Source organism: Chelonia mydas, chromosome 1, assembly GCF_015237465.2.
Source record: "Chelonia mydas isolate rCheMyd1 chromosome 1, rCheMyd1.pri.v2, whole genome shotgun sequence".
Classification (NCBI taxonomy): domain Eukaryota; kingdom Metazoa; phylum Chordata; order Testudines; family Cheloniidae; genus Chelonia; species Chelonia mydas.
Genome location: NC_057849.1, coordinates 153,075,415 through 153,101,728, shown reverse-complemented (window position 1 = coordinate 153,101,728; position 26,314 = coordinate 153,075,415). Strand labels below are relative to the sequence as shown.

The following is a 26,314-nucleotide window of genomic DNA, read 5'->3' as shown; positions in this document are numbered from 1 at the left end:
AGAGCACCATAGAAAGCCTGTGAGGAAATAATTCTGTCTTCAGAGCTGAGTTTGAAAAGTGTGCAGTAACTGAGGCATGGGGCCACCCAAGGATTACAAAAAAATTGAATAGGGGCTGAATAAGTGAGCACTACCCATCTTGCACACTGAAAGAGGTGGGGGTCCTGTGGTAAAAATAGTTCGTGATTGTATAATTAAATACTGTATCATAATTCATTCACACAAGGGCCAAATTAAGGTTGCACTGGTGTCAAGGTTCCTTCCCCACTCTGAATTCTAGGGTACAGATGTGGGGACCTGCATGAAAAACCCCCTAAGCTTATTTTTACCAGCTTAGGTTAAAACTTCCCCAAGGTACAAACTGTTTTACCTTTTGCCCTTGGACTTTATTGCTGCCACCAGCAAGCGTCTAACAAATATATAACAGGGAAAGAGCATGCTTGGAAATGTCTTCCCCCCACAAAATCCTCCCCAAAGCCTGCACCCCCTTTCCTGGGGAAGGCTTGATAAAAATCCTCACCAATTTGCATAGGTGAACACAGACCCAAACCCTTGGATTTTAAGAACAATGAAAAAGCAATCAGGTTCTTAAAAGAAGAATTTTAATAGAAGAAAAAGTAAAAGAATCACCTCTGTAAAATCAGGATGGTAAATACCTTACAGGGTAATCAGATTCAAAACCTAGAGAATCCCTCTAGGCTAAACCTTAAGTTACAAAAAGACACAAAAACAGGAATCTACATTCCATTCAGCACAGCTTATTTTATCAGCCATTTAAACAAAACAGAATCTAACGCATATCTAGCTAGATTACTTACTAAGTTCTAAGACTCCATTCCTTTTCTGTTCCCGGCAAAAGCATCACACAGACAGACAGAACCTTTGTTTCTCCCCCTCCTCCAGCTTTGAAAGTACCTTGTCTCCTCATTGGTCATTTTGGTCAGGTGCCAGCGAGGTTATCCTAGCTTCTTAACCCTTTACAGGTGAAAGGGTTTTTCCTCTGGCCAGGAGGGATTTTAAAGTTGTTTACCCTTCCATTTATATTTGACATGCCCCCCAAATCACAGATAGGGTGAAATGCTGGCTGTGATTTCTTCTTGGAGCTCTAGGAGAAAACAGAGTTAATAAGACACATGCACCTCTAAATATACTACCAAGTATATAAAGACTAATAATATTTTCCACATCTCAAGGACGATTTTAACCAGTTGATTCTGGGAAACTTTCACGGGAGAGTGCATCAGCCACTTCGTTAGAAGCTCCTGAGATGTGTTGGATGTCGAAATCAAAATCTTGGAGAGCTAAACTCCAACTAATACGTTTTTTGTTATTTCCTGTGGCGGTATGAAGCCACTGTAGCGCAGCATGGTCGGTTTGCAGGTAGAAACGCCGTCCCCAAACATATGGGCGTAGCTTTTCCAGAGCGTAGACAATGGTGTAACATTCTTTTTCACTGACTGACCAGTTGCTTTCCCTCTCAGACAGCTTCTTGCTGAGAAATACTACAGGGTGGAATTCTTGATCCAGTCCTTCCTGCATTAAAACTGCTCCCACACCACGCTTGGACGCATCTGTGGTTACTAGGAACGGTTTGTCAAAGTCTGGGGCCCTTAGTACAGGGTCAGACATGAGTGTCGCTTTAAACTGGTTAAAGGCCTTCTGACACTCTTCGGTCCACTGAACGGCATTTGGCTGTTTCTTTTTGGTTAGGTCTGGGGGTGGGGTGGCGATTTGGCTGTATTGCGGTACAAATTGCCTGTAATATCCAGCCAAGCCTAAGAAGGATTGGACCTGTTTCTTTGACTTTGGGACAGGCCACTTTTGGATAGCATCCACTTTGGCCTGTAGGGAGTTGATAGTTCCTTGGCCCACCTGGTGTCCAAGGTAAGTCACTCTGTTTAGGCCTATTTGACACTTCTTAGCCTTAACCGTTAGTCCTGCCTCCCTTATGCGCTTGAAGACTTTTCGTAAATGTTCCAGGTGTTCTGCCCAGGAATCCGAAAATATGGCCACATCATCAAGGTAGGTCACTGCATATTTTCCTAATCCCGCTAGGAGACCATCTACAAGTCTTTGGAAAGTGGCGGGTGCATTCCGCAGCCCGAAAGGGAGTACATTAAATTCATACAACCCGACATGTGGTGAAGGCTGACTTTTCCTTGGCGGATTCATCTAGTGCTACCTGCTAGTACCCCTTGGTTAAGTCCAAGGTAGAGATGAACTGGGCCCGTCCCAGTTTCTCTAATAGTTCATCTGTGCGTGGCATTGGATAGTTGTCTGGGCAAGTTACAGCATTTAGCTTATGGTAGTCCATGCAAAAACGTATCTTCCCATCTGGTCTGGGAACTAGAACCACTGGAGATGCCCATGCGCTGCCAGAGGGGCAGATTACCCCCATCTGTACCATATCCTGGATCTCCCGTTCTATAGCAGTTTTAGCTTGAGGAGACACCCGGTAAGGTTGGACTTTAATTGGGTGAGCATTACCTGTGTCAATGGAGTGGTATGCCCGTTCAGTCAGTCCTGGGGTGGCTGAGAATGTCAGCGTATAACTAGTGCACAGCTCCTTGATCTGCTGTCACTGCATACGCCCAAGGGTCATGGAGAGGTTCACCTCTTCCACACCACCAGCACTTTTCCCTTCGTAGTAGACACCTTCAGGCCACTAAGCGTCGTGTCCTCCCTGGGCTGTAAACTGACAAAACTTTAATTCTCTGGAAAGAAAGGGCTTTAGAGAATTAATATGGTAGTACCTTAGGCTTTCGGGTGGAGGTGGGGAATGCTATGAGATAATTAACAGCTCCCAGGCGCTCCTGGACCGTGAATGGCCCTTCCCACGACGCTTCCATTTTATGGCCCTGGAGCGCCTTTAAGACCATGACCTGGTCCCCTACTTTGAAGGAACGCTCTCTGGCATGTTTATCATATCAGGCTTTTTGCTCTTTTTGAGGATCCTATAGGTTTTCTTTAGCAAGGGTTAAAAAGGTTTGGAGGGTGTTTTGTAGGTTGGTTACAAAGTCCAGAATGTTAGTTCCTGGAGAAGGTGTAAACCCCTCCCATTGCTGCTTCACCAACTGTAATGGCCCCTTAACCTCGCGGCCATATACAGGTTCAAATGGTGAAAACCCTAAACTGGGATGTAGTACAGCTCTGTAGGCAAAGAGCAACTGCTGCAACACTAGGTCCCAATCATTAGAGTGCTTATTTACGAATTTACATATCATGGCCCCCAAAGTTCCATTAAACTTCTCCACCATGCCATTTGTTTGATGGTGGTAAGGAGTGGCAACCAAGTGATTTACCCCATGAGCTTCCCAAAGGCTTTCCATAGTTCCTGCCAGGAAATTATTTCCTGCATCTGTGAGGATGTCGGAGGGCCAACCTGCGCTGGCAAAAATGTCTGCTAGTGCCTGGCACACACTTTTAGCCCTGGTGTTGCTTAGAGCTACTGCTTCTGGCCATCGGGTGGCAAAATCCATGAAAATCAGTATGTACTGCTTCCCTCTGGGTGTCTTTTTCGGAAAAGGACCCAGAATATCCACAGCTACTCGCTGAAATGGAACTTCAATGATGGGGAGTGGCTGGAGAGGGGCTTTTACCTGGTCTTGGGGTTTTCCCACTCTTTGGCATACCTCACAAGACCGGACACAGGTAGAAACATCCTTGCCCATTCTCTCCCAGTGGAATGACCTCCCCAAACGGTCTTTGGTCCTGTTCACCCCAGCATAGCCACTAGGATGATCGTGGGCTAAGCTCAAGAGCTTCATCCAGTACTTAGTTGGAACTACCAACTGTCTCTGAGGATGCCAGTCTTCCTGGTGTCCACCAGAAAGAGTTTCCTTGTATAAAAGTCCTCTTTCTACAACAAACCTGGATCGATTAGAAGAGCTGAGAGGCGGTGGGTTGCTCCATGCCGCCGTCCAAGCTCTCTGGAGGCTTTCATCTGCTTCCTGTTCAGTCTGGAACTGTTCCTTTGATGCTGGAGACATCAGTTCCTCATTGGATTGTGGACCTAGGCTTGGTCCCTCTGGAAGCGATGTAGGGGATGGGGCTGTTTCCGCTGACTGTGAACCGCTCTCCGCTGGTGCACTATGTTGGGGTTCAGGCTCCAGCTGAGCCTCTGGTGTAGGGTTATTGGTGCTGCCGGTTCAGGTTTGGTGGGGCCCTCTGGTGTTGGGGTTGCAAGTACTGGATTCAGTGCTGGCAGTGGGTCTGGTGCTGGTTGTTCCGCCGGTTCTGGGACTGAGTCTATCTGGGTCTCTGGGACTGGATCCACTACTGCTGTTGCAGACATTGGCCTGGGGTCCGGGTCCATCACCTCTGACTGGGTCCTGGTAGAAGTTTCCAGAACAGAGCTAGGTATGACGGCTTGTTTAGCCTGGCTGTGGGTGACCATTCCCACCCTCTTGGCTAGCTTCACATGATTGGCCAAGTCTTCCCCCAACAGCATGGGGATGGGATAATCATCATAGAATGCAAAAGTCCACGTTCCTGACCAGCCCTTGTACTGGACAGGCAACTTGGCTGTAGGCAAATTGAAAGAGCTGGACTTGAAGGGTTGAATTGTCACTTGGATCTCTGGGTCAATTAAATTGGGGTCCACTAAGGAAGCATGGATAGCCAACACTTGTGCTCTGGTATCCCTCCACGCGGTGACCTTCTTCCTGCCCACACTCAGTTTCCCTCCGCTCCCAGGGTATCTGGGAGGTATCTTGGCCTGAGGACCTCTGGTGTGATTCCGGTGCAATGAACTGTAATCTGTTGGGGTTCTTGGGGCAGTTGGCCTTTACATGCCCCGGCTCGTTACATTTAAAACATCATGCAGCTGATGGGTCACTGGGGCGAGGTGGGTTGCTGGAGAACGGTGTGGCAGGACAATAAGGTGTCTGGAGTGTTCCTTGGTGTGTAGTTGCGGCCTTGGGCTGTCCCCGGTAGTACGGTGAGGTCAGAGGTTGTCCCTTCTGTTCTCCGCTCCAACTGCGACTAGGATTGTTCCTCTCTCCTCCCTCCACCCGTTTTGTTCCGGGTTGCCCCTTCTGATATTCGCCCCAACTGCTACTAGTTCTTTTCTTTTCTGCCACCTCCACCCATTTGGCTCCAATCTCCCCCGCCTCAATTACAGTTGTGGGCTTCCCATCTGGGATGTATCTTTCTATTTCTTCAGGAACACCCTCTAAAAACTGCTCCATTTGCATTAGGAAGGGCAAATCTTCTGGAGATTTAACACTTGCTCCTGATATCCAGGCATTCCAATGTTTCACAATGTGGTAGGCATGTCGGGTAAATGACACATCTGGTTTCCACCTTAGGGCTCTGAACTGCCGATGGGAATGCTCGGTGTTAGCCCCATTCTGACTCTCGCCTTGGTTTTAAACAGTTCATACTTGTTCATGTGTTCCTTAGGCATTTCAGCTGCCACCTCAGCTAAGGGTCGATTGAGCTGCGGTCTCAGCTCTACCATGTATCGGTCTGTAGAGATGCTGTATCCAAGGCAGGCCCTTTCGAAGTTTTCTAAGAAGGCCTCGGTATCATCGCCTGCCTTGTAGGTTGGGAATTTCCTGGGATGTGAAGCGGTACCTGGAGAAGGATTGATATTCTGCTGAGCCTTTGCCTTCTCCATCTCCAGTGTATGCTTCATTTCTTTTTCCCTTGCCTCCATAGCTCTCCTGTGGGCAGCCTCTTTGGCTGTTTCTGTCATATTTGCCTCTCTGTTTTTAACTAACTTTACACCCGAGAGTTAGAAATAAAACAAACAAAAAACTTTGCTTGTAAAATTTTGCTGTGCTGTAGTCAGATACCTATGTTCTCTGATAGTGATTGTCAGCCTACAGAAAAATCCTTAAAAAAAAAAAAACCTAACACCCTTGTCTCCAGGCAAATAGACAGAAAACCCCTCTAGTTGCTCTTAGGTAAAAAAAATAAACTTCTTCAGGTCTGTGAAGACTTGTGACTTTCCCTGCAGGAGGTTAACTACCCTGCCTTAGGTAGAGAAAACTCCAGCTCACAAAAGACAATTCCCTTTTGTCTCTGCTCTGGCCCCCAAGCAGAGACAAAAAAAACTCTAACTGCTTTCAGCTGAAAACCTGCTTTCCAGCAGCCCAAAGGAAAAAAAAATCCCTTTTTAAAATCTGTGCTGCTTGTTCAAAAAATCTAAATTGATCTCAAAATGATTTCAAGTTAATCCCACCGCTCTGCCACCATGTCAAGGTTCCTTCCCCACTCTGAACTCTAGGGTACAGATGTGGGGACCTGAATGAAAACCCCCTAAGCTTATTTTTACCAGTTTAGGTTAAAACTTCCCCAAGGTACAAACTATTTTACCTTTTGCCCTTGGACTTTATTGCTTCCACCACCAAGCGTCTAACAAATATATAACAGGGAAAGAGCCCGCTTGGAAACGTCTTTCTCCCCCAAAATCCTCCCCAAACCCTAAACTCCCTTTCCTGGGGAAGGCTTGATAAAAATCCTCACCAATTTGCATAGGTGAACACAGACCCAAACCGTTGGATCTTAAGAACAATGAAAAAGCAATCAGGTTCTTAAAAGAAGAATTTTAATAGAAGAAAAAGTAAAAGAATCACCTCTGGAAAATCAGGATAGTAAATACCTTACAGGGTAATCAGATTCAAAACCTAGAGAATCCCTCTAGGCTAAACCTTAAGTTACAAAAAGACACAAAAACAGGAATCTACATTCCATTCAGCGCAGCTTATTTTATCAGCCATTTAAACAAAACAGAAACTAACGCATATCTAGCTAGATTACTCACTAAGTTCTAAGACTCCATTCCTTTTCTGTTCCCGCAAAAGCATCACACAGACAGACAGACAACCTTTGTTTCTCCCCCCCACTCCAGCTTTGAAAGTATCTTGTCTCCTCATTGGTCATTTTGGTCAGGTGCCAGCGAGGTTATCCTAGCTTCTTAACCCTTTACAGGTGAAAGGGTTTTTCCTCTGGCCAGGAGGGATTTTAAAGGTGTTTACCCTTAGCTTTGTATTTATGACAACTGTTCACCTCAATTTTGTCATTTCCTAATTTTTGAGAGCTTGGCTTTTCAACTTTTATAATGTATTTTAATGTACTTTTGTGTGTAACACATATTAAGACTTCCAAGTATTTCTTGAATCATGTACCCTTTTCTCTTACAAATATGATGTATGATCTCAAGAGATTCCTCAGAAATATTAAATTAAATTATTGGCAAGTGACTTATACTACTTATGCAGGGACCAAGATTTAATTCTCTTGGTTCAAATAAATGGACTAAAATTGGTTACTAAAAGCTAGTTGTCTGGACTATTTATGTCATTCACATTTTGACTACTCTATTTTTATGTTAATTTAACTAGCAACCTGTCAAGACCTAGATTAGAAGTAGTAGAGTTTACCACACACTCTATAGGAAACATCGCTTTCAGTCCTAGTATTTACATATGGTGAATGGATTATATTTAGTTAAAGGTTAGAACAAGCAAAATTTGCACTCTGCATTTGTCAGGCTGTCAACCCTCATTTACATAAAATGTTCTGGCTTTCATTCAGTTTGTCAAGGTTCCTCCTTTTCTTTTTCATTCCCAAGATTCCCAGATAAAATAGGGCTTGATTTAACTAGTAACATGCTATTGAGAAACATTGGGCTTCTAGCCATGAAAACTGTGAACAAGCTATTTGAATTTTAATTTGCAAAGGAAAAAGCTTTTGAAATAATTCTTTGAAAATTTTGAGATAGAAATTAGTGGTGATGTCTCTCAGACCAGAAAACTTTAACTTTGAACATTATAAAAACACCACATTAATTTTATGTAATAAGGTTAATTTTTTAGATATGGTTTCATTACATTGTATAATTGGAGTTGTAATTCTCATCCAGAATTTTCATGCTTGTAAATTGTAGCACTTAATAAGTTAATAATTTGGGTCCAGATTAATCTGTTTAACTAGACTGCACATTAGACAGTCTGATTGCTAGTATTTGGCCTGTGTACACGTGGGTCATCTGTGGAATTTAAGTCATGAGCTGTCTCACTGAGGTAGCATTAAATGAGAAGAACAGGTAGGGAGCCCCTAAAAATCCATTTTCTTCTCTGTCTTTGTTCCATCTCCTTGGCATTACTATAGTACTGTCCCTTTCAGGTTTTCTGACTGCGTAAGGGTCAATATAACAATAGTAGCATAGAAGAAAACAAATATTCCTTCAAACAATGATGGGACAATATTTGTTCTTGAGTTCATGCACTTGGAACTTCCATTCAGTTTCATGGGAACTGTGTATGCAGTCCTAAGAGCAGAATTTGGCTCCTTACTAAAAAAAACATGTATATAGTCACGTGGGAGAGATTAGTTGCTTTTTTCTTTTTTTTAAACCAACATTTCTTTTCAAAGTGTTCTTAAGATCTTTTCAGCAGTGGTGTTAAGACTTGACTGTAGGGAAGAATTAGAGCTTTCTCAGTCAGAGATTTTTAGTTTGGGTCTGAATGCTGGGCTTCCAGCCCCATATGAGCATAACATGACAGCAGTCAGCATAGCAGAGGTTGTACAATATTGTCTAAGTTCCCTGTGTATGATGGGTCAGGAAGGGGTTTCTTGAGTCATAAAGGCATGTTGTTTGAACAACTTGCTGTAGTGATGCCACAAAGTCATGACAGGTCCACACTACTAAGAAAAGAATTAGGGTTATATCTTTTGTGTGAAAACTGGGTGCATTTATCACAGATTTCTTTGCTTTTCTGTGCTATTAATGCATCTGGTAACACACAGTAGTAGTTCTCAAACTCTCCGTTAGTCCGGGGGTCAGGGCATGCCCAGGCTTAAGTTGGCCTGTGCCCGTCAGCAATCCCTATACCAGCTGCCTAAGGTGCTTAGGCGAAGGGCACATAAGTGATAAGTGCTGTATCTGCAAGTCCTTCAAACCTAAGACAAAGAAGGAGCGCGATATCCATCTAAGAGCGCTCCTAATGGAGTCGGCACTCACTCCAGCACCGGAGCAGTGGTTGGACTCTGCACCAAGCACTGTGCCTCTATACACAGTGCTCCCCTGGTGGCGTCCACGAAAAAGACTGAGAGGGGAAGATCTCCTACCTCCTGCAAGGGAAAGGAGAGGGCAGGGGGCAAGCCAAGACCCTTGTCAGGCAGCTCAACATCCCCCTCGGGAAGTCAGGGCCCAGCTAAAGTCAAGCGGTGCAGCCCATCCCATGCCTTGCCTGCGACTCCAGGTAGCAGTGCAGGCCCCGGCCAACTTCAGGTGCTGTTGACGCCCGAAGCCGTTCAAGTGGCTCAGGAGATCCTGACGCTCCCAGTGCCACCCTCACTGGCTCCTGCGATACCCCGGTCTCAGGGAAAACCTGTATTGGGACCTATGCATGTGTCCCCGCCTCACCAGTATCGATCCCCATCGAGAGGCACGTCCTGCCAGCATTCACCCGCCCGGAGCCATCACGCCTCTGGACAGGAGAGGCAAGCTCAGTGGAGCCCTCTTTGGTCCCCACATCAGGGGCATCAGTCAAGGGACTCAAGGTAGATTGGCACAGACCCTCTGTGGCATGCACCAACCAGCAAGAACTCCGGGATGGTGGACCGACCGCAGGACAGTCCTGGAGGTGGTTCTGTTTGATACCCCCCACACACACACACTCCATTGAGTTGGTGTCGGATGCCTCTGACCTTGGCTGAGGTGCGCATCTCAGCAACCTCCAGACACAGGGGATGTGGTCCCCAGAGGAGGCGAAGTTTCACAGAAATGTCAAAGAGCTCCGAGCAGTCTGGCTGGCGTACAGAGTCTTCCTGCCCCACCTGTCGGGCAAGGTGGTACGAGTCCTGACGGACAACACAGCCTCGATGTTCTACATCAACAGGCAAGGGGAAGTGTGCTCGTCGGCTCTCTGTCAGGAGGCACTCCGTCTATGAGACTTCTGCATCAGCCACGAAATCCACCTGGAAGCTTGTCACCTTTCCAGCATCAGGAATATGCTGGAGGACCAGCTCAGCAGGGACTTCTCCTCTCACCATGAGTGGTCACTCCATCCAGAGGTAGCCTGCGTGATCTTCCAAAGGTGGGGAACTCCCCAAGTGGACCTGTTTGATACCAGACAGAACAGGAAATGCCACCAGTTTTGCGCTTGGCAAGGTCTGAGCAAGGGGTCCCTCTCGGATGTCTTCCTCCTGTCGTGGTCAGGGAGCCTGTTGTATGCATTCCCTCCAATTCCACTCATCGGCAGGGCACTGGCAAAGATCAAGAGAGACAAAGCGCAGGTTGTCGTGATTGCCCCGGTGTGGCCTCGCCAGCACCCTATTTCTTTTGTTTATCTTTTTTACAGTGCAAATATTTATAATAAAAATAATAATATAAAGCCAGCACTGTACACTTTGTATTTTGTGTTGTAATTGAAATCAATATGTTTGAAAATGTAGAAAACATCCACAAATATCATCAATTTAAATTAAGAACAGGAGTACTTGTGGCACCTTAGAGACTAACAAATTTATTAGAGCATAAGCTTTCGTGGACTACAGCCCACTTCATCAGATGCATAGAATGGAACATATAGTAAGAATATATATACACATACAGAAAAGGTGGAAGTTGCCATATAAACTGTAAGAGGCTAATTAATTAAGATGAGCTATTATCAGCAGGAGAAAAAAACTTTTGTAGTGATAATCACTTGCTCCAATCATTTGCTCCAACCCCTCAGACAGAGACAAACACCTACAAGATCTCTATCCAGCATTCTTAAAACTACAATAGCCACCTGCTGAAGTGAAAAAACAGATTGACAGAGCCAGAAGAGTACCCAGAAGTCACCTGCTATAGGACAGGCCCACAAAGAAAATAACAGAATGCCAGTAGCTGTCACCTTCAGCCCCCAACTAAAACCTCTCCAGCGCATCATCAAACATCTACAACCTATCCTGAAAAATGATCCCTTACTCTCACAGACCTTGGGAGACAGACCAGTCCTCGCTTACAGACAGCCCCCTAACCTGAAGCAAATAATCTCCAGCAACCACACAACAAAAACACTAACTCAGGAACCTATCCTTGCAACAAAGCCCGATGCCAACTGTGTCCACATATTTATTCAAGTGACACCATCATAGGACCTAATCACATTAGCCACACCATCAGGGGCTCGTTCACCTGCACATCTACCAATGTGATATATGCCATCATGTGCCAGCAATGCCCCTCTGCCATGTACACTGGCCAAACAGGACAATCTCTATGCAAAAGAATAAATGGACACAAATCTGACATCAGGAATCATAACATTCAAAAACCGGTAGGAGAACACTTCAGTCTCTCTGGCCACTCAGTAAAAGACTTAAGGGTGGCAATATTTCAACAGAAAAGCTTCAAAAACAGACTCCAACCAGAAACTGCTGAGCTTGAATTAATATGCAAACTAGATACCATTAACTTGGGTTTGAATAGAGACTGGGAGTGGCTGCGTCATTACATATATTTAATCTATTTCCCCATGTTAAGTACCCTCACACCTTCTTGTCAACTGTCTAAATGGGCCATCTTGATTATCACTACAAAAGTTTTTTTTTTCTCCTGCTGATAATAGCGCATCTTAATTAGTTAGCCTCTGACAGTTTGTATGGCAACTTCCACCTTCCCTGTATGTGTATATATATCTTTTCTTACTATATGTTCCATTCTATGCATCAGATGAAGTGGTCTGTAGCCCACGAAAGCTTATGCTCTAATAAATTCGTTAGACTCTAAGTTGCCACAAGTACTCCTGTTCTTTTTGCGGATACAGACTAACATGGCTGCTACTCTGAAACCTGTCATAAATTTAAATTGGTATTCTGTTATTTAGCAGTGTGATTAAAACTGCGATTAATTGTGGCTTTTTTTTAAATCTCACATTTAATTGTGATTTTTTTTTTAACTAGTTTGATAGCTCTAAAAAAATTATTTGGGATTTTGAACCTATAGCTTGGGTGTGCTGAACTTCTCTTGCTGGTCTTTGAGGGAGTCACAAAATGCCCTTGTTGGTCAGCCTTGCATAAAAGTATGACTAGGACTCTGGGCACATTCCGCACACATCTAATTTGAGTAAATGAACAATCAAGCCTCATCACAGCTTTGACACTTACATCTGATGACTTGTTTGTACATTTTGTGTATTAGTTAAGTTATTTTTCTGACCCTATTGCCAAAAGGTCTAGCTAATAACAAAACTCAGTCTCTAAAATGTCAGACATGATGATGGAAAAAGGGAAAATCACATGAGAGAGTTAACCACAGCTTTTCCTGTGGGTCTTGCTATCAAAGAATATGCTGCTACTGGTTTATCAGTCAAACTCAAATTAAAAAGGGAATTTTGCTGTAGTCACGGCTTCTGCTGTTCTGCATGGTATTATTACGGGACCATCCAATAAACACATGCTTAAACAACTTCAGTATTTGTAGTTATAACTGCAAACAATATTTTTTTTAAATCATTTTTGTCAAGCTTCTCTACATTCTCCCTTCCCAACCCTCTCTTCTTGAAATGCCAAATAAAGCAGAGGAGGCTTCTTACGTTTTGAGGATAATGAATAAAAACATGACAGCATGGCACGTGCAGTGGAAGTGCACTAAGAGTTAATTTACCGATACCTTTCTAATTCTACTCCAAAAATAGTTCTGGTATTTCAGAGGGATAGTAACAAACCTAAGCATCTCTGAGTCAAGGAGGGATAATAAAACCTAGTTAATCAAGTCTAGTGGAATGAAAGTAAAAAGTAGAAGGTGCTGATAATGACAGAAAAGTTCACCTCAGTTGAAGTGTCACCCAACTTCGCTCACCTTTTTAAAAGTTATGCTTATGTTGTGAGTGAGGAGGGGGTTAATTTACAATCTTTCCAGCTACGAAGATAGTGCAAATTACTTTTATTTTGCTAAGCCAACCCCCAGTAACTATTTCCTCATTATTTCCTCTAAATATAAACTACTTGAAGTTGCTATTAATTATTTCATAGAAACTGTATAATGGCATAAAGTCTGTGGCTAATTCCTGTATTAATGTTGCATTCCCTGCTCCATGCAATACTGCTTTGGGACTGAAAAAAAAACCCAACTAAAAGAGGTTCTAGAAATAAATTGGGATAGAAGATTTAGGAGTGTGTTCATGTTTAAAATGTTGGAAAACTATTGTGAGAGAACGTGTCAGACACACCTTTCTAAAAGTCTGTAAACATTCTATGTGCATAACTTTTGTACATTGATGTACATCCAGGAGCTGAGATTTCAACACCATTCAATCAGACGTTTAAGTATCTTTTTAGTTAGAATATAATTCAGAAGATAGATCAGTGTTCTTCAAAACTTAACCATGATGGTCAGAGATATAATGCTTGGATTTTGAGAAAATTTGGTTCTTCTTCGAGTGATTGCTCATGTGTATTACACAACAGGTGTGTGTGCTCGCCACGTGCACCGGTGCTGGAAGTTTTTCCCCTAGCAGTACCTATAGGGGGGAGCACCCTCCCGCCCGCAACCCCTGGAGAGGCACCTGCCTGGTGTGGTAAAAGGGCGGCTGTGCTCCCCCCACACCCTCAGTTCCTTCTTACCGCCAGTGAAGGTGCGTCGGAACTGCTCCGCTTCAGCTTTGCTGCAGCTCGTCCCCAGAACTCTTCGTTTGTTCAGTAGTATCTGTAGTCAGCTAATTCAGTTAGTTTAGTTAGTCATTGAGCCCGGGCCGAGGCATGCCCCGCGCCCCAGGCTTTAAGTCGTATGGCTCTTATAGGTGCTCTATGCCAAGGAGCCACCCGCACGCGGATTGTCTGTGCTGCTTGGGAGAAACCCATATCAGCGAAAGGTGCAAGATCTGCAAGTCTTTCAAGCCCCGGACTAAAAAAGAAAGGGACATTAGGCTCCGGGCCAATTTGATGGAATCGGCACTAGCCACAACCCCGGCATGCCGCTCCAAACCGGTACCTGGCACCGCGGGGTCAGTACACGGAGACCCTTCGGTACCATCGTCCAGTCAGCACCACTCCCTGTCCACAGGGCACGCCAAGAGGACCGGAAAGACTCCCTCTTCACAACGGCACCGAGGGAAGTCTGGGACAGAGGCTAGGCCCATGTTGGGTAGTCCTCTGTTCCCATCGGGCCCTAGGCCTCCGACTCCCGTTGAGCGGAGTAGCCCAGCCCCTTCGGAGCAGGCCTCTCCAGATGTCCGGATGCCATCTATGCCCGAAGCCCTCTAGGCAGCCAGGGATGTCATGTCCATGCTGGTGCCCGGAGCTCTGCCAATGTCAGCCCCATGCTCCAGAGGCAAGCAGCCGCTGGGATCACCGCAGTAGCCACTGTCTCGGTCGAGGGAACGTTCCCGGCACCGCTCACCGCCCAGCGACAGTTCAGGGCTCAGTCCATGTAGATTGCCCTCGACGCTGGCCAGAATGTCTGGATGGGTGCCGTCCAACCGGGACTTGCCGGCACCGCGAAGCAAATATCAACAGGACCGTGGCGGAGGGCGCCAATGGTCCTCGTCTCGCAGGAGATACCGCAGTCAGTCACGGCATGATCGTCGGTACAGTTCCCACTCAGACTCCCGTTCCAAGTCTCCGCCAAGGCACAGTAGCCATGGGTGTCGATTGCCGGCATCTTGCTGACGCGGGTCCGCCCATCGAGGCTGTTCGCAGAACAGCTACTACCGTCGGTGCCGCTCCTCCCTGTCGAGATCACGGTCCCGTGGCCGACAGAGATCCCGGCACCGCCGATTCTCCGGGTCTAGAGGCAGCAGCGGATCATACGCGAGCCCGGCCTCCCCTCACAGCTGCCTGTCTACAGGCCAAACTAGCCAGCCCGAACAGCTGGCCCCGCTGGTGCCTCAGCAAGCGCAATGGCACCAAGCATTGTTACCGGCCCAGTGGTACCAGTGGGCACCATGGCCTCCAGCGGAGCCCCTAAAGAGGCCATCTTTAGACTGCCAGAAAAGGTTGATGGGACCCGTGTCCTCGGTACCGTGCCGGGAGTCTGACCAGGTGGTGGATCCTCCAGTGCCGGACGACACCCAAAGCACCGCACCAGCCTCGCCCCGTCCAGAGGAGCTGATTGCATCCCCACCCCCCTCTGTCCCGCAGGAGGACTACTGGGCCCACCAAGACCTTCTAAAAAGGGTGGCAGCGAGCTTCCACCTCCAGGCTGAGGAGATGGAAGAGCCCTCAGACTCCCTGTTCAATGTGCTGTCCCCTTCAGTACTGGGCAGTGTGGCCTTGCCGCTCCATGAAGGGGTGGCAAGAATTTCAAATGCCCTGTGGCAAACACCAGCCTCCTTGACTCCCATCTCTAAAAAGGCGGAGCGCAAATACTTTGTACCCGCGAAGGAACACGAGTATCTGTGCCACCTGGAACCCAACTCCTTGGTGGTCGAGTTGGTCAACCACAGGGAGCGGCGGGGCAACCAGCCCCAACCCCAAGAACAAAGACTCTCGGAGGCTGGATACTTTTGGGAGAAAAGTTTATTTGTTTTCAGGCTTTCAGCTACGAGTAGCAAACCTTCAGGCTCTCCTACATCGCTACGAGTTTACCCTCTGGGAATCCCTCCCCAAGTTTGAGGACCATCCTCTGCTAGGGATGCACTTGTTTCTGGGGGGTGAGGGATTGCTCAGTGGTTTGAGCATTGGGCTGCTAAACCCAGGGTTGTGAGTTCAATCCTTGAGGGGGCCATTTAGGGATCTGGGGCAAAAATTGGGGATTGGTTCTGCTTTGAGCAGGGTGTTGGACTAGATGACCTCCTGAGGTCCCTTCCAACCCTGATATTCTATGACTCCCCCTGGGAGCGCGATAAGAAGGAGTTTAAGGCGCTCATGGAGGAAGGGGCGGCAGCCGCAAGGGCATCCTTGCACGCCGCTTCGGATGCAGCGGACAGGCCGCACAGTCCATGGCCTCAGCAGTATCCATGAGACGGGTGTCATGGCTTCTGCTCTCTGGGCTGTCCAGCGAAGTGCAGTCGTCAATGCAGGATCTCCCTTTCAATAGGAAGGCTCTGTTTGCTGAGGAAACAGACACAAGGCTGCTTGGCATGAAAGGCTCCCACACGACCCTCCAGACCTTGGGCCTTTATGTCCCTCCTCTGGCAAAACCCAAGTTCAAGCCGCAGGAGGCTCCCGCCCACGCCGCCCTCCCGAAGTATGAGGCCGCCCACAAAAAGCAGCGGGAGTATAGAAAGCGGCCACAATGGCAATCCCGGCCTGCCCCCCAGCCTGGGTCTTCTAAGGTCAAGCAGGCGGGCAAAAGGTGTTTTTGATGGGACGCTCGGGGGTACCCCGCCAGTTCTCAGCAGGGACCTACCCCCAATAAAGCTCCCTTTCTCTAATCAGTAGTGTGCTTTCCTCCCGGAATGGTCGCAGCTCACCTCGGACCGATGGGTCCTCAACACCATCTCCCGAGGTTACACCCTTCAGTTTACCTCCTCCCCGCCCAACCGCCCTCGGCCCCTGTCCCTCCTGGGGGACCCCGCTCACGAAGCTCTGGTTGAGCAGGAGGTGGGGCGGCTCCTGGACCTAGGAGCTATAGAGGCAGTGCCCAAGGAGTTCCTGGACAAGGGGTGTTACTCCTGGTATTTCCTTATCCCGAAGGCCAAAGGGGGGCTCAGGCCCATCATGGACCTGTGAGGTCTGAACCACTACATGGTGAAACTCAAGTTCCGCATGGTTTCCCTGGCCTCCATCATCTCCTTCTTGGATCCCGGGGACTGGTATGCTGCCCTCGATCTACAGGACACATACTTCCACATCCACATATTCGAGGGGCGCAGCCGCTTCCTCCATTTCGTGGTGGGACAGAGTCACTACCAATTCACGGTCCTACCGTTTGGTCTGTCCACGGCCCCTAGGGTCTTTACAAAGTGTATGGCGGTGGTAGTGGCCTACCTCAGATGGCAGGGGGTCCAAATATTCCCATATCTGGACGACTGGCTAGTCAAAGGCACCTCCCAGTCACAGGGGAGGGATCATGTGGCACTCCTCCTGTCCACAAGTAGTGCCCGGGGCCTGCTGATAACGCCAAGTCTGTGTTAGTCCCGGTCCAACGCATAGAGTTTATCGGGGTGCTACTGGACGCAACATCGGCCAGGACCTCTCTCCCAGCAGACAGGTTCGAGACCCTGAAAGGGCTCATCAACTCCGTCACAAGGTTCCCAGTGACGACAGCCCGGGCTTGTCTGCAACTGCTGGGTCACATATCTGCGTGCATATATGTGGTCCGTCACACCAGACTCAGAATGAGGCCCCTCCAGCTCTGGCCGGCCTCGCAGTTCTCCCAGGCCACAGACAGAATCGACAAAGTCCTCACTGTGCCAAACTCGATGATCACCTCCCTGCGGTGGTGGTCCACCACAAGCAACATGCTCCAAGGGGTCCTGTTCAGGGACAGGGCCCTGTCATTGGAGCTGGTGTCCGACACGTCGGACCTTGGTTTGGGGGCCCATGTGGGGAACTTTCAGACCCAAGGCCTGTGGTCTCTACAAGACCTACCCCTTCATATAAACGTCAAGGAACTCAGGGCGGTGCGACTGGCGTGTATGGCCTTCAGCTCGCACCTGGAGCCAAGGTAGTCAGGGTCCTCATGGGCAACATGGCCTCGATGTTCTATATCAACAGGCAAGGTGGGGCCCGATCCTCTGCCACGAAGCCCTCAGTCTGTGGGACTTCTGTATAGCCCACGACATCTACCTAAAAGCCTCCCACCTGCTGGGCACCCGGAATGTGAGGGCGGATTACTTGAGCAGGGATTTTTCCTCTCAGCACGAGTAGTCTCTACACCCGGAAGTGGCTCACCAGCTCTTTTGAAGGTGGGGTACTCCCCAGGTGGACCTATTTGCGACCGGGCAGAACCAACGATGTCCCCGGTTCTGCTCCAGTGGTGGCCTAGGGAGGGGTGCTATCTCCGATGCCTTTACCCTGTCCTGGTCAGGCCAGCTCCTCTACGCCTTTCCCCCATTCCCTCTGATCAGCAGGGCCCTGGAGAAAATAAAGACGGACAAAGCCAGGGTCCTCCTCATTGCCCCAGTGTGGCCCAGGCAGCACTGGTATGGGACCCTCTTGGGGCTGGCAGTAGCTCCGCCAGGGCAGTTGCCACTCCACCGGGACCTGCTCTCTCAGGACCAGGGCGGCCTCCTCCATCCCAACCTAGCAACGCTTCACCTTATGATGTGGCTGCTCAGTGGCTAGGTGGCTTGGAAAGGACATGCTCGGAACAAGTTCAGCGCATCCTCCTCGAAAGTAGATGGCCCTCCACTCGCCGCTCCTGCGTGGCAAAGTGGTCTCGGTTTTCGAGGTGGGCGTCAGGCTAGAGTGTTTCCGCGACGGCCACCCCGATCCAGCTTATCTTTGATTACCTCCTCCACCTGAGGGCCCAGGGACTGGCGCCCTCATCAGTCAGGGTACACTTGGCAGCCATGTCGGCCTTTCATCCCCCGGTGCAAGGGCGCATAGTGTTTTCCCGTGCTATGACTGGCCGGTTCCTTAAGGGTTTGGACCATCTCTACCCATATTCCAAGCCCCTGGTTCCACAGTGGGACCTAAACCTGGTGCTGGCTCATCTCACAGGGGCCCCGTTTGAACCACTGGCCACGTGTTCCTGGTCTCACCTCTCGTGGAAGGGGCCTTCCTGATAGCTATCACATCGGCCAGGCCAGTCTCAGAGCTCAGGGCCCTAACCTCCGAACTGCCGTATACAGTTTTTCATAAGGACAAGGTCCATCTCTGTCCACACCCCGCGTTCCTCCCGAAGGTTGTCTCCGCCTACCACATGGGTCAGGACATTTTTCTGCCAGTCCTCTGCCCCAAGCCTCATGCGACAAGTGAGGAACGCCGTCTCCACACGCTCGACATGAGGCGACCTCTGGCTTTTTACCTCAGGTGGACCAAGCCGTTCAGAAAGTCTTCACAACTGTTCGTCGCCTCGGCTGAGCGCACAAAGGGCCAGCTGATTTCCACTCAGCGGCTTTCTAAGTGGATCACTTTGTGCATCCGTTCCTGTTATGAGCTGGTGGGGGTTCCCCCACCGCCCATTGTGAGGGCACACTCGATTCTGATGCAGGCCTCGTCGGCTGCCTTTGTGGCCCATGTGCCCGTCCAGGACATTTGTAGGGCCGCCACGTGGTCTTCGGTTCACACGTTCACCTTGCACTGTGCAATCGTCTCCCAGGCCAGGGATGATGCGGGGTTCGGGAGGGCGGTCCTCCGTCTCGAGAACTTGTGAACTCCTAACCCAATTTCAACAGATATAGCTTGGAATCACCTATTGTGGAATACACATGAGCAATCACTCAAAGAAGAAAAGACAGTTACCTTTTCTGTAACTGATGTTCTTCGAGATGTGTTGCTCATGTCTATTCCACATCCGACCCTTCTTCCCCTCTGTTGGAGTTGTCTGGCCAGGCAGGTGCCAATCCAGAGGTCACTGCGTGGGGGGGGGGGGGGGCACTCCCACCTACAGGTACTGCTAGGGGAAAAACTTCCGGCACCGGTGCACGTGGCGAGCATGCACACCTATTGTGGAATAGACATGAGCAACACATCTCGAAGAACACCAGTTACGGAAAAGGTAACTGTCTTTTCTCTTCCATTTCTTTGACTTTTTATCTTGCTTGGTCAAAACCCGATTCTTTGGATATATAGTGTTCATTTGTGCCCTGTTAGATATTAGACTGTATATGCTTAAAAGTGCCAGTCATTTTTGTTTAGAACTATAGTGTGCTTTTAAGACACTGCACTCCTCAGCAATCCCAAGAGTATAGTGGAACTGTACCAGCCTTTAAGAAGATGCAGCACACACTACCCTCTTTTCCCAGCTATCTCTGTCTGCCATGGAGGTAGCAAAATCCTCATGAAGTCCTTATACTTTAGGAGAGGAAGAGACACATTTTGTCCAGCTCCTGCTTATGTGCAAAGCTCCTTGAATCCTTCATTTCCATCCATCTCCAGATAGAAGTAGGGGTTTTTGGTTTTGTTTTTAATCTGCCACTATTTCTCTAAAGCAATTTATTTAAGACTATTGCTCTTCAAAACATATATTAATAGATTCCAAGATAAAATGGACTACTGTGATCATCTAGTCTGACCTCCTATGTAACACAGGCCGTAGAACTTCCCCAAAATAATGCTAGAGCATAGCTTTCAGAAAAGCATCCAGTCTTGATTTTAAAAATTGTCTGCAATGGAGAATCCTCCATGACCTTTGATATGTTGTTCCAATGGTTAATTACTCAGTGTTAAAAATGTACACCTTATTTCCAGTCTGAATTTGTCCAGCTTCAACTTCTAGTCATTGGATTGTGTTATCCTGCGGTTCTCAAACTGTGGGTTGTGACCCCAAAGTGGGTTGTGACTCCATTTTAATGGGGTCACCAGAGCTGACATTAGACTTGCTGGGGCCAGTGCCTCACCACCTGGGGCCGAAGCCGAAGTCTTCAGGCTTCAGCTCTGGGTGGCGGGGCTCAGGTTACAGGCCCCCTGCCTGTGGCTGAATTTCTTGGGCTTTGGCCTCCATACCCAGGGTGGCAGGACTCAGGTAGGCTCAGGCTTTGATTCTCCCTCCTGGGGTTGTGTAGTAATTTTTGTTATCAGAAGGGGGTCGTGGTGCAATGAAGTTTGAGAACCCCTGTGTTATACTTTTCTCTTCTAGACTGAAGAGCCCATTATCAAATATTAGTTCCCCGTGTAGGTACTTATAGACTGTAATCAAGTCACACCTTAACCTTGTCTTTGTTAAACTAAATTGATTAAATTCCTTAAGTCTATCACTGTAAGTCATGTTTTGTAATCCTTTAATCATTCTCGTGGCTCTTCTCTAAATCCTCTCTAATTTATCAATATCTTTATTGAATTGTGGACACCAGAACTGGACGTGGTATTCCAGCAGTGGTTGCACCGGGTGGTAAAATAACCTCTTTACCATCTAAGGATTGCAGTATCCCTTTTGGCCACAGTATCACACTGGGAGCTCATGTTCAGCTGATTATTCACCCCCACCCTCAAATCTTTTTCAGAGTCACTGCTTCCTATTCTGTCAGTATAGCATACGTTCTTTGTATATTTTTACATTTAACCATATTAAAACACATATTGATTGCTTGCACCCAGCTTGCACTGAATCAGTGACCTTTCCTCTTTATTATTTAACCACACTCCCAATTTTTCTGTTATCTGCAAACTTTTCCAGTGATGATTTTATATTTTCTTCCAGGTCATTAATAAAAAAGTTAAATCATTTAGGGCCAAGAACCAGTCCTTGCGGACCCCCCTAGAAACTAACCATTTCAATGATGATGCCCCATTTATAGTTAGATTTTGAGACCCATCAGTTAGCCAGCTTTTAATCCATTTAATGGGTGCCAAAGTAATTTTATATCTTTCAAGTTTTTTAATCAAAATGTCATGCAGGAGCATAGACAATACCATTATTTTTATCAAACAAACGTGTAATCTTATTTAAAAAATTGTTAGTTTGACAGGATCTGTTTTCCATAAACCCATGTTGATTGGCATTAATTATATTATACTCCTGTAATTCTTTATTAACTGAGTCCCATATCATCTGCTCCATTATCTTGCCCAGAATTGATGTCAGGTTGACAGGCTTGTAATTACCTGGGTCATTCCATTTACTCTTGTTAAATATTCGTACAATATTTGCTTTCTTCATCTTTTGGAACTTCCCTGGTGTTCCAAGACACTCACGAAAGCTTATGCTCAAATAAATTGGTTAGTCTCTAAGGTGCCACAAGTACTCCTTTTCTTTTTGCGAATACAGACTAACACGGCTGTTACTCTGAAACCTATCAATATTAATGGTCCTTCTACATTTAGGTAGTGAATTAATGGTCCAGATTCTTCCTGATGTAAATTTGGTGCAGCTATCTCAATAGACCTGCACCAGCATGCTTCAGAAGAGAATTTATCCCAATATGTTGATTCTTGATGGATATTTTGAAGAAGGTGAGTTCTGAAAAATTTGAATATTTCTGCCACATTTGTTGCTTCTGTGGTTTAAGCTGAAAATTCTAACTTTCAAGGCTCCCCACCAATTCCCAGAATTGTTGTAACAGCCATATCACATTTTGTTTCTCTCTCTCCCCCCGCCCCCGCCATTAGTTTACCTAACCATTTATGTCATAATAGGACCTTTTTATAGTAAACGGCTCACTATGAGCTGAAAACTGAACTATATTAGTTATATATCAATAGCTATGTGTTACTTTCTTTTTTTCTTGTTTTAATTAAATAGTCCAGTCCTTCTCTGAGTTCCTAGAGGACTCTAGAAACTAAAAATGTGTTCTGCTGCACAGGTTATTCTAGCTACTAAAGAAGACTTGCCTATTCCTGTACAGACTTGTTGTGAGAGTAGCTTTGAGGAAGGGTGAAGTATCTGCCAAAACAGAAGCCTTCCATCCCAAATCATATTTGGGAAGCATCAGCCTTGAGAACAAGATATTAGGAAGAAATATGCCCATATGGGTAGCAATTGCCTAAAAGTCACTAGAAAAGTATCTACAGGGACTGGGGAAACAAGCTGACCAGTAAAAAATATTATTTCATTATACTTCTTTACACAAGTTGTAATTGGTGTGTCTACTACTATCAACACCAGGAAAGACCTTATTAACTTATGCTCAATGTCATGATTTCAGCCACAGCTTCTACATCTAGAATTTGTTGTGTATATCAATTTTAACAAATTTGCTACCATTTAATCAAAGAGACATGCTCAGCATGTGGCCACGTATGGACTGAAGTTGGAAGAATTGAATTTGAGTTCATCCAAGTATTGTACTGTACCAAAGCTCCTGTAGAAAGAGTTGGTTACTAACATGTCACTGCTTGGGAAATGGACAATCATTAATATGAACTCTGGGAAGTCCGTATTCACATTAATACCAGTTTGAATATATGCTCTCACACGGCTCAGAATTCTGTCTTATAAAACATCTGCTTTCTCTATGCTAATTAAACATGAACAACAGTACCTTGCTGCGCTGGCATAAACTCAAAAACTTGTTTGTTATTCAGGACTTCTTTAGTTTACAGATTCTTGTGGCATGAAATCTGGTTCATGGTTCCCTCCCAATTTTTCTTTGTCTTGCACCAAATACCTTAACAGTTGCAATTGTTACAGGATTAAAGTTGGTTTCTCTTTGCAGTGATATTGAACAGTGTGCTACTTATTAATAATGTGTTAATGTAAAGAAGGAAGGGTGGTTTTGTGATTGAGGCACAGGACTGGGAGCCAGGAGATACACTTTCTGGCTCTGTGGCAGAGACTCCCTGTCTGACCTCTAGCAAATCATTTAATATTCCTGTAAACAGATAATTTCCCCACCTGTAAAGGGATAACTGTATTTGTCCCTAATAGAGAGTGTTGTGAAACTTAATTCATTAACATTTGTGTAGTGCTTTGAGAGTCTCAGGTGGAAGGTGCTATATAAGGGCAAAGTATGTATTATTATTATTACTACTATTCCTTTTCCAGGGTAGAAAATGCAGTTGAGTAAAAGCTCCTAAGTTCAATATTTCCTAAGGTTTGATATTTCTGTCATCATAATGAAAGCTTGATATAGGCTGTTTCCTCTAGCTTGCTTTGTAACTTCCATTTCTTTCTGCTTAAAAACATCAGTGTCATGAGGTGTAATAGGTCCAAATGCTGTTTCTGATGATTACTAGTTAATATTACTATAGAGAAATGAAGATTAGTTAAGTATTTAGAGGAATTTGGGTGTGAAAAGGGTATAGCTTTACGACAATTCGTGAAATAGCTAGTGCCTTTTAATACTAGGGTACTCCCTCCACTCATGAATTATTTATTTGACTGCTTTTGTTATAATGGACAGTGTTAAATCTGTGAGGCTGTTCTGAGATAGCTTTCCTTCATTGAAATGCTACATATCAGCAGCTACCATTTGTTTTGGAAACCAATATAGATAACATTTTGAGAAAATGTTTCCCTGCCCTCTCTTCCTGGTGCTCCCCTCACCTCTATTACGAAAATATGGCATTACAGGTGAGGAGGTCTCTTCCACTGAATACTTTAATTTTCATGTTTAATGATTAACTTAAATTACATGTCACCATGCCAAATTCAGTATTTTTGTTTATATAAATGTGTGCCGGGGAAACATTGAAAAGCTATTGCTGTTTGTAGATACATATATTTAAAGTTTTTCTTAAAGCTGACTCTTAACAGTTTTTTTCCAAGATGAAGCCTAAAATAACCACCGAGCCCACAGAGAAATGGTATTCTTTGTGATATCTAATATCAGTCTTTCATACTTCAAGTATGGACTTTCCTAAGCAGAAATTCCAGTGCTAATGGTTGAGGATTTCCCCTGGCACTCCCCCTTCTGACACTGACTTAAGTTAGTGAGTCTAGCAGGGTACATTAGGGACAGTCCCTGTGCAAAGTGGGGAATTCAAGGCTGGGGGCTGCATGGTACTGTTGTGAATGGACAACAACATGTGCTCAAGCTCTTTCTGAAGAGGGTGATAAAAAGTGGCATTTCCTCCTAAACTGGTATGTGTGTTGCTAAAACGCCTTGAAGCAATAGATAAGGGAAGGAGAGGGGAGGGAGTTAAGCACTGAGCAGATGGATGAACGATTAGATCATTTGGATTAGGAATGGGGTTTTTTTTTTACACTGAACTCTCTTTTCTTGTTCCTTTCTGATCAGATTCCCTATATACAGAGAGAGCTGAAGCTGCTTAAAATAGAGAAAAGAAATGTCGTGGCTGGATTTAGTTGCAAACTCTGAGTACTGAACAAGACAAAGGTTAGAATTGGAAAGTATATGTGGTTTAGGAGAATCTGAATCATGCAGTATTACTTTCACTTTTTCTAGGCTTCTACTTCCTATGAACAAACCATAAGGGAGATAGAAGTTCTGATTTAGATAATGTCTTACAGTCTTTGGAATAATACATTCTGTTGAAGGGGGAGTTATTTACATAAACTATAGGCTATATGAACAGGGAGTGTTTAATGCTTTTTGACGTTAAGCAAGTCCATTTGATGTGGATGTCAGCTTCCTTTCTCCCCCCTTCCCTCAATATTGTTCTTATATTTAAGGAGAAACTTTATATAAAACGAAAACACTCATGGGAACCCCTCTTTTTCTTTTTCCTGTAGCTTAGCTCAGACCATTCTCCCTGAGCATGGTAGTGGTACAAAGTGTGTGGTCTTTCAGCTCTGACTAATGCATTTTGTGCTGTGTGACTGAAAATGCCTCATAGCCTGCCAGGGCTGACTGAGGGTTGTGGAATGTGGTGCCTTTTCTCTGTTTCTCTGGGGGGGGGGGGGTGTTTTTCTTTCTTTCTTTCTCTTTCTTTCTTTCTCCCCCCAAAGTGTATAGGCAGCTTCTTGAGAAACCTGAAGATAGAGGGAAATGCTTGTATGTTGTGGAATGTGGCTTCCCTTGGGAGACCCCGGCCAGTCAGGCAGTGAGTGAGCAAAGTTGAAGAATGGAAAGGGGAGGGGGATTAGAGAGAGAGAGGAAGGAGGTGGGAACAGAGGGGCCCATTTCCCTTTTTTCTGAAGCAGTGACAGCTGGTTCTGTCCTGACTCACATGACAAAGTGCTATGGAGACTAGTATTTAAGCTGAAGCCAGCTAGCAAAATGGTCAGCTGATTTTTTTTTCCAGGCTTTAGTCAGGTGATCAGCTGATGACTAATCATTTAGCCCACTGAGAAGGTACTTCAGAACACAGGTAAGGGTGAACCTATCTACTCTGATGTAGATTTTGCACACAAAAAATGTTTGGAAAATGGCTGTATTTGTTTTTATCCTGACTGATTTTTGGCATACAACGTATTCAGACCGTCTCTTTCAGTGCTACTACTTTTGCTGTTCAGACTTGTTCAGTATTGTTAAAATCTGTCTTTAATTAGAATTCCTACAAAAACTTTATTGGGAAAGAAAAAGACCTATTGTATGTTACTAAATATAGTTCTGGGTATTGCATGAAAATTGCATGCTATTACATTTTTAATAACATTACTTGCTGTACTGCACGTTTGTCAGAAACTCGTGTTTAAAGGGGAATTCCCAAATACTTGAAGTTTGAGTCATTTAAAAAAAATTACAGGAACAGTGCGATAATTTAGGAGAAAACGCCATTCCTTCTTAGGAAGATGGGGTTTTTATATATATTTGGGGTTGAATGCCTCTCTAGAAATAGAAATTGCAAAAAGCTGAAGTATTAAAGCTTTGCTAACCAGAACCTAATGTGTGGGATACTGGATGCTAAACACGTGATGGGAGGTGAGACTTCTAACAAGGCTCTCAATTTCATAAATGTGCCTCCTTCCAGGCTTGCATTT

At 45.9% G+C, this 26,314-nt stretch overlaps 1 long non-coding RNA gene across 1 annotated transcript; it reads right to left on the bottom strand.

The window, feature by feature from the left end:
• Positions 1 to 6,856: 6,856 nt before the first annotated feature.
• Positions 6,857 to 23,672, bottom strand: LOC122464067. The gene is made up of 4 exons (XR_006287923.1): positions 23,662 to 23,672; positions 16,465 to 16,470; positions 15,907 to 15,917; positions 6,857 to 7,006 (listed from the first exon to the last, which is right to left on the bottom strand). It is a non-coding gene; the product is annotated as an uncharacterized LOC122464067 (long non-coding RNA).
• Positions 23,673 to 26,314: the final 2,642 nt, after the last annotated feature.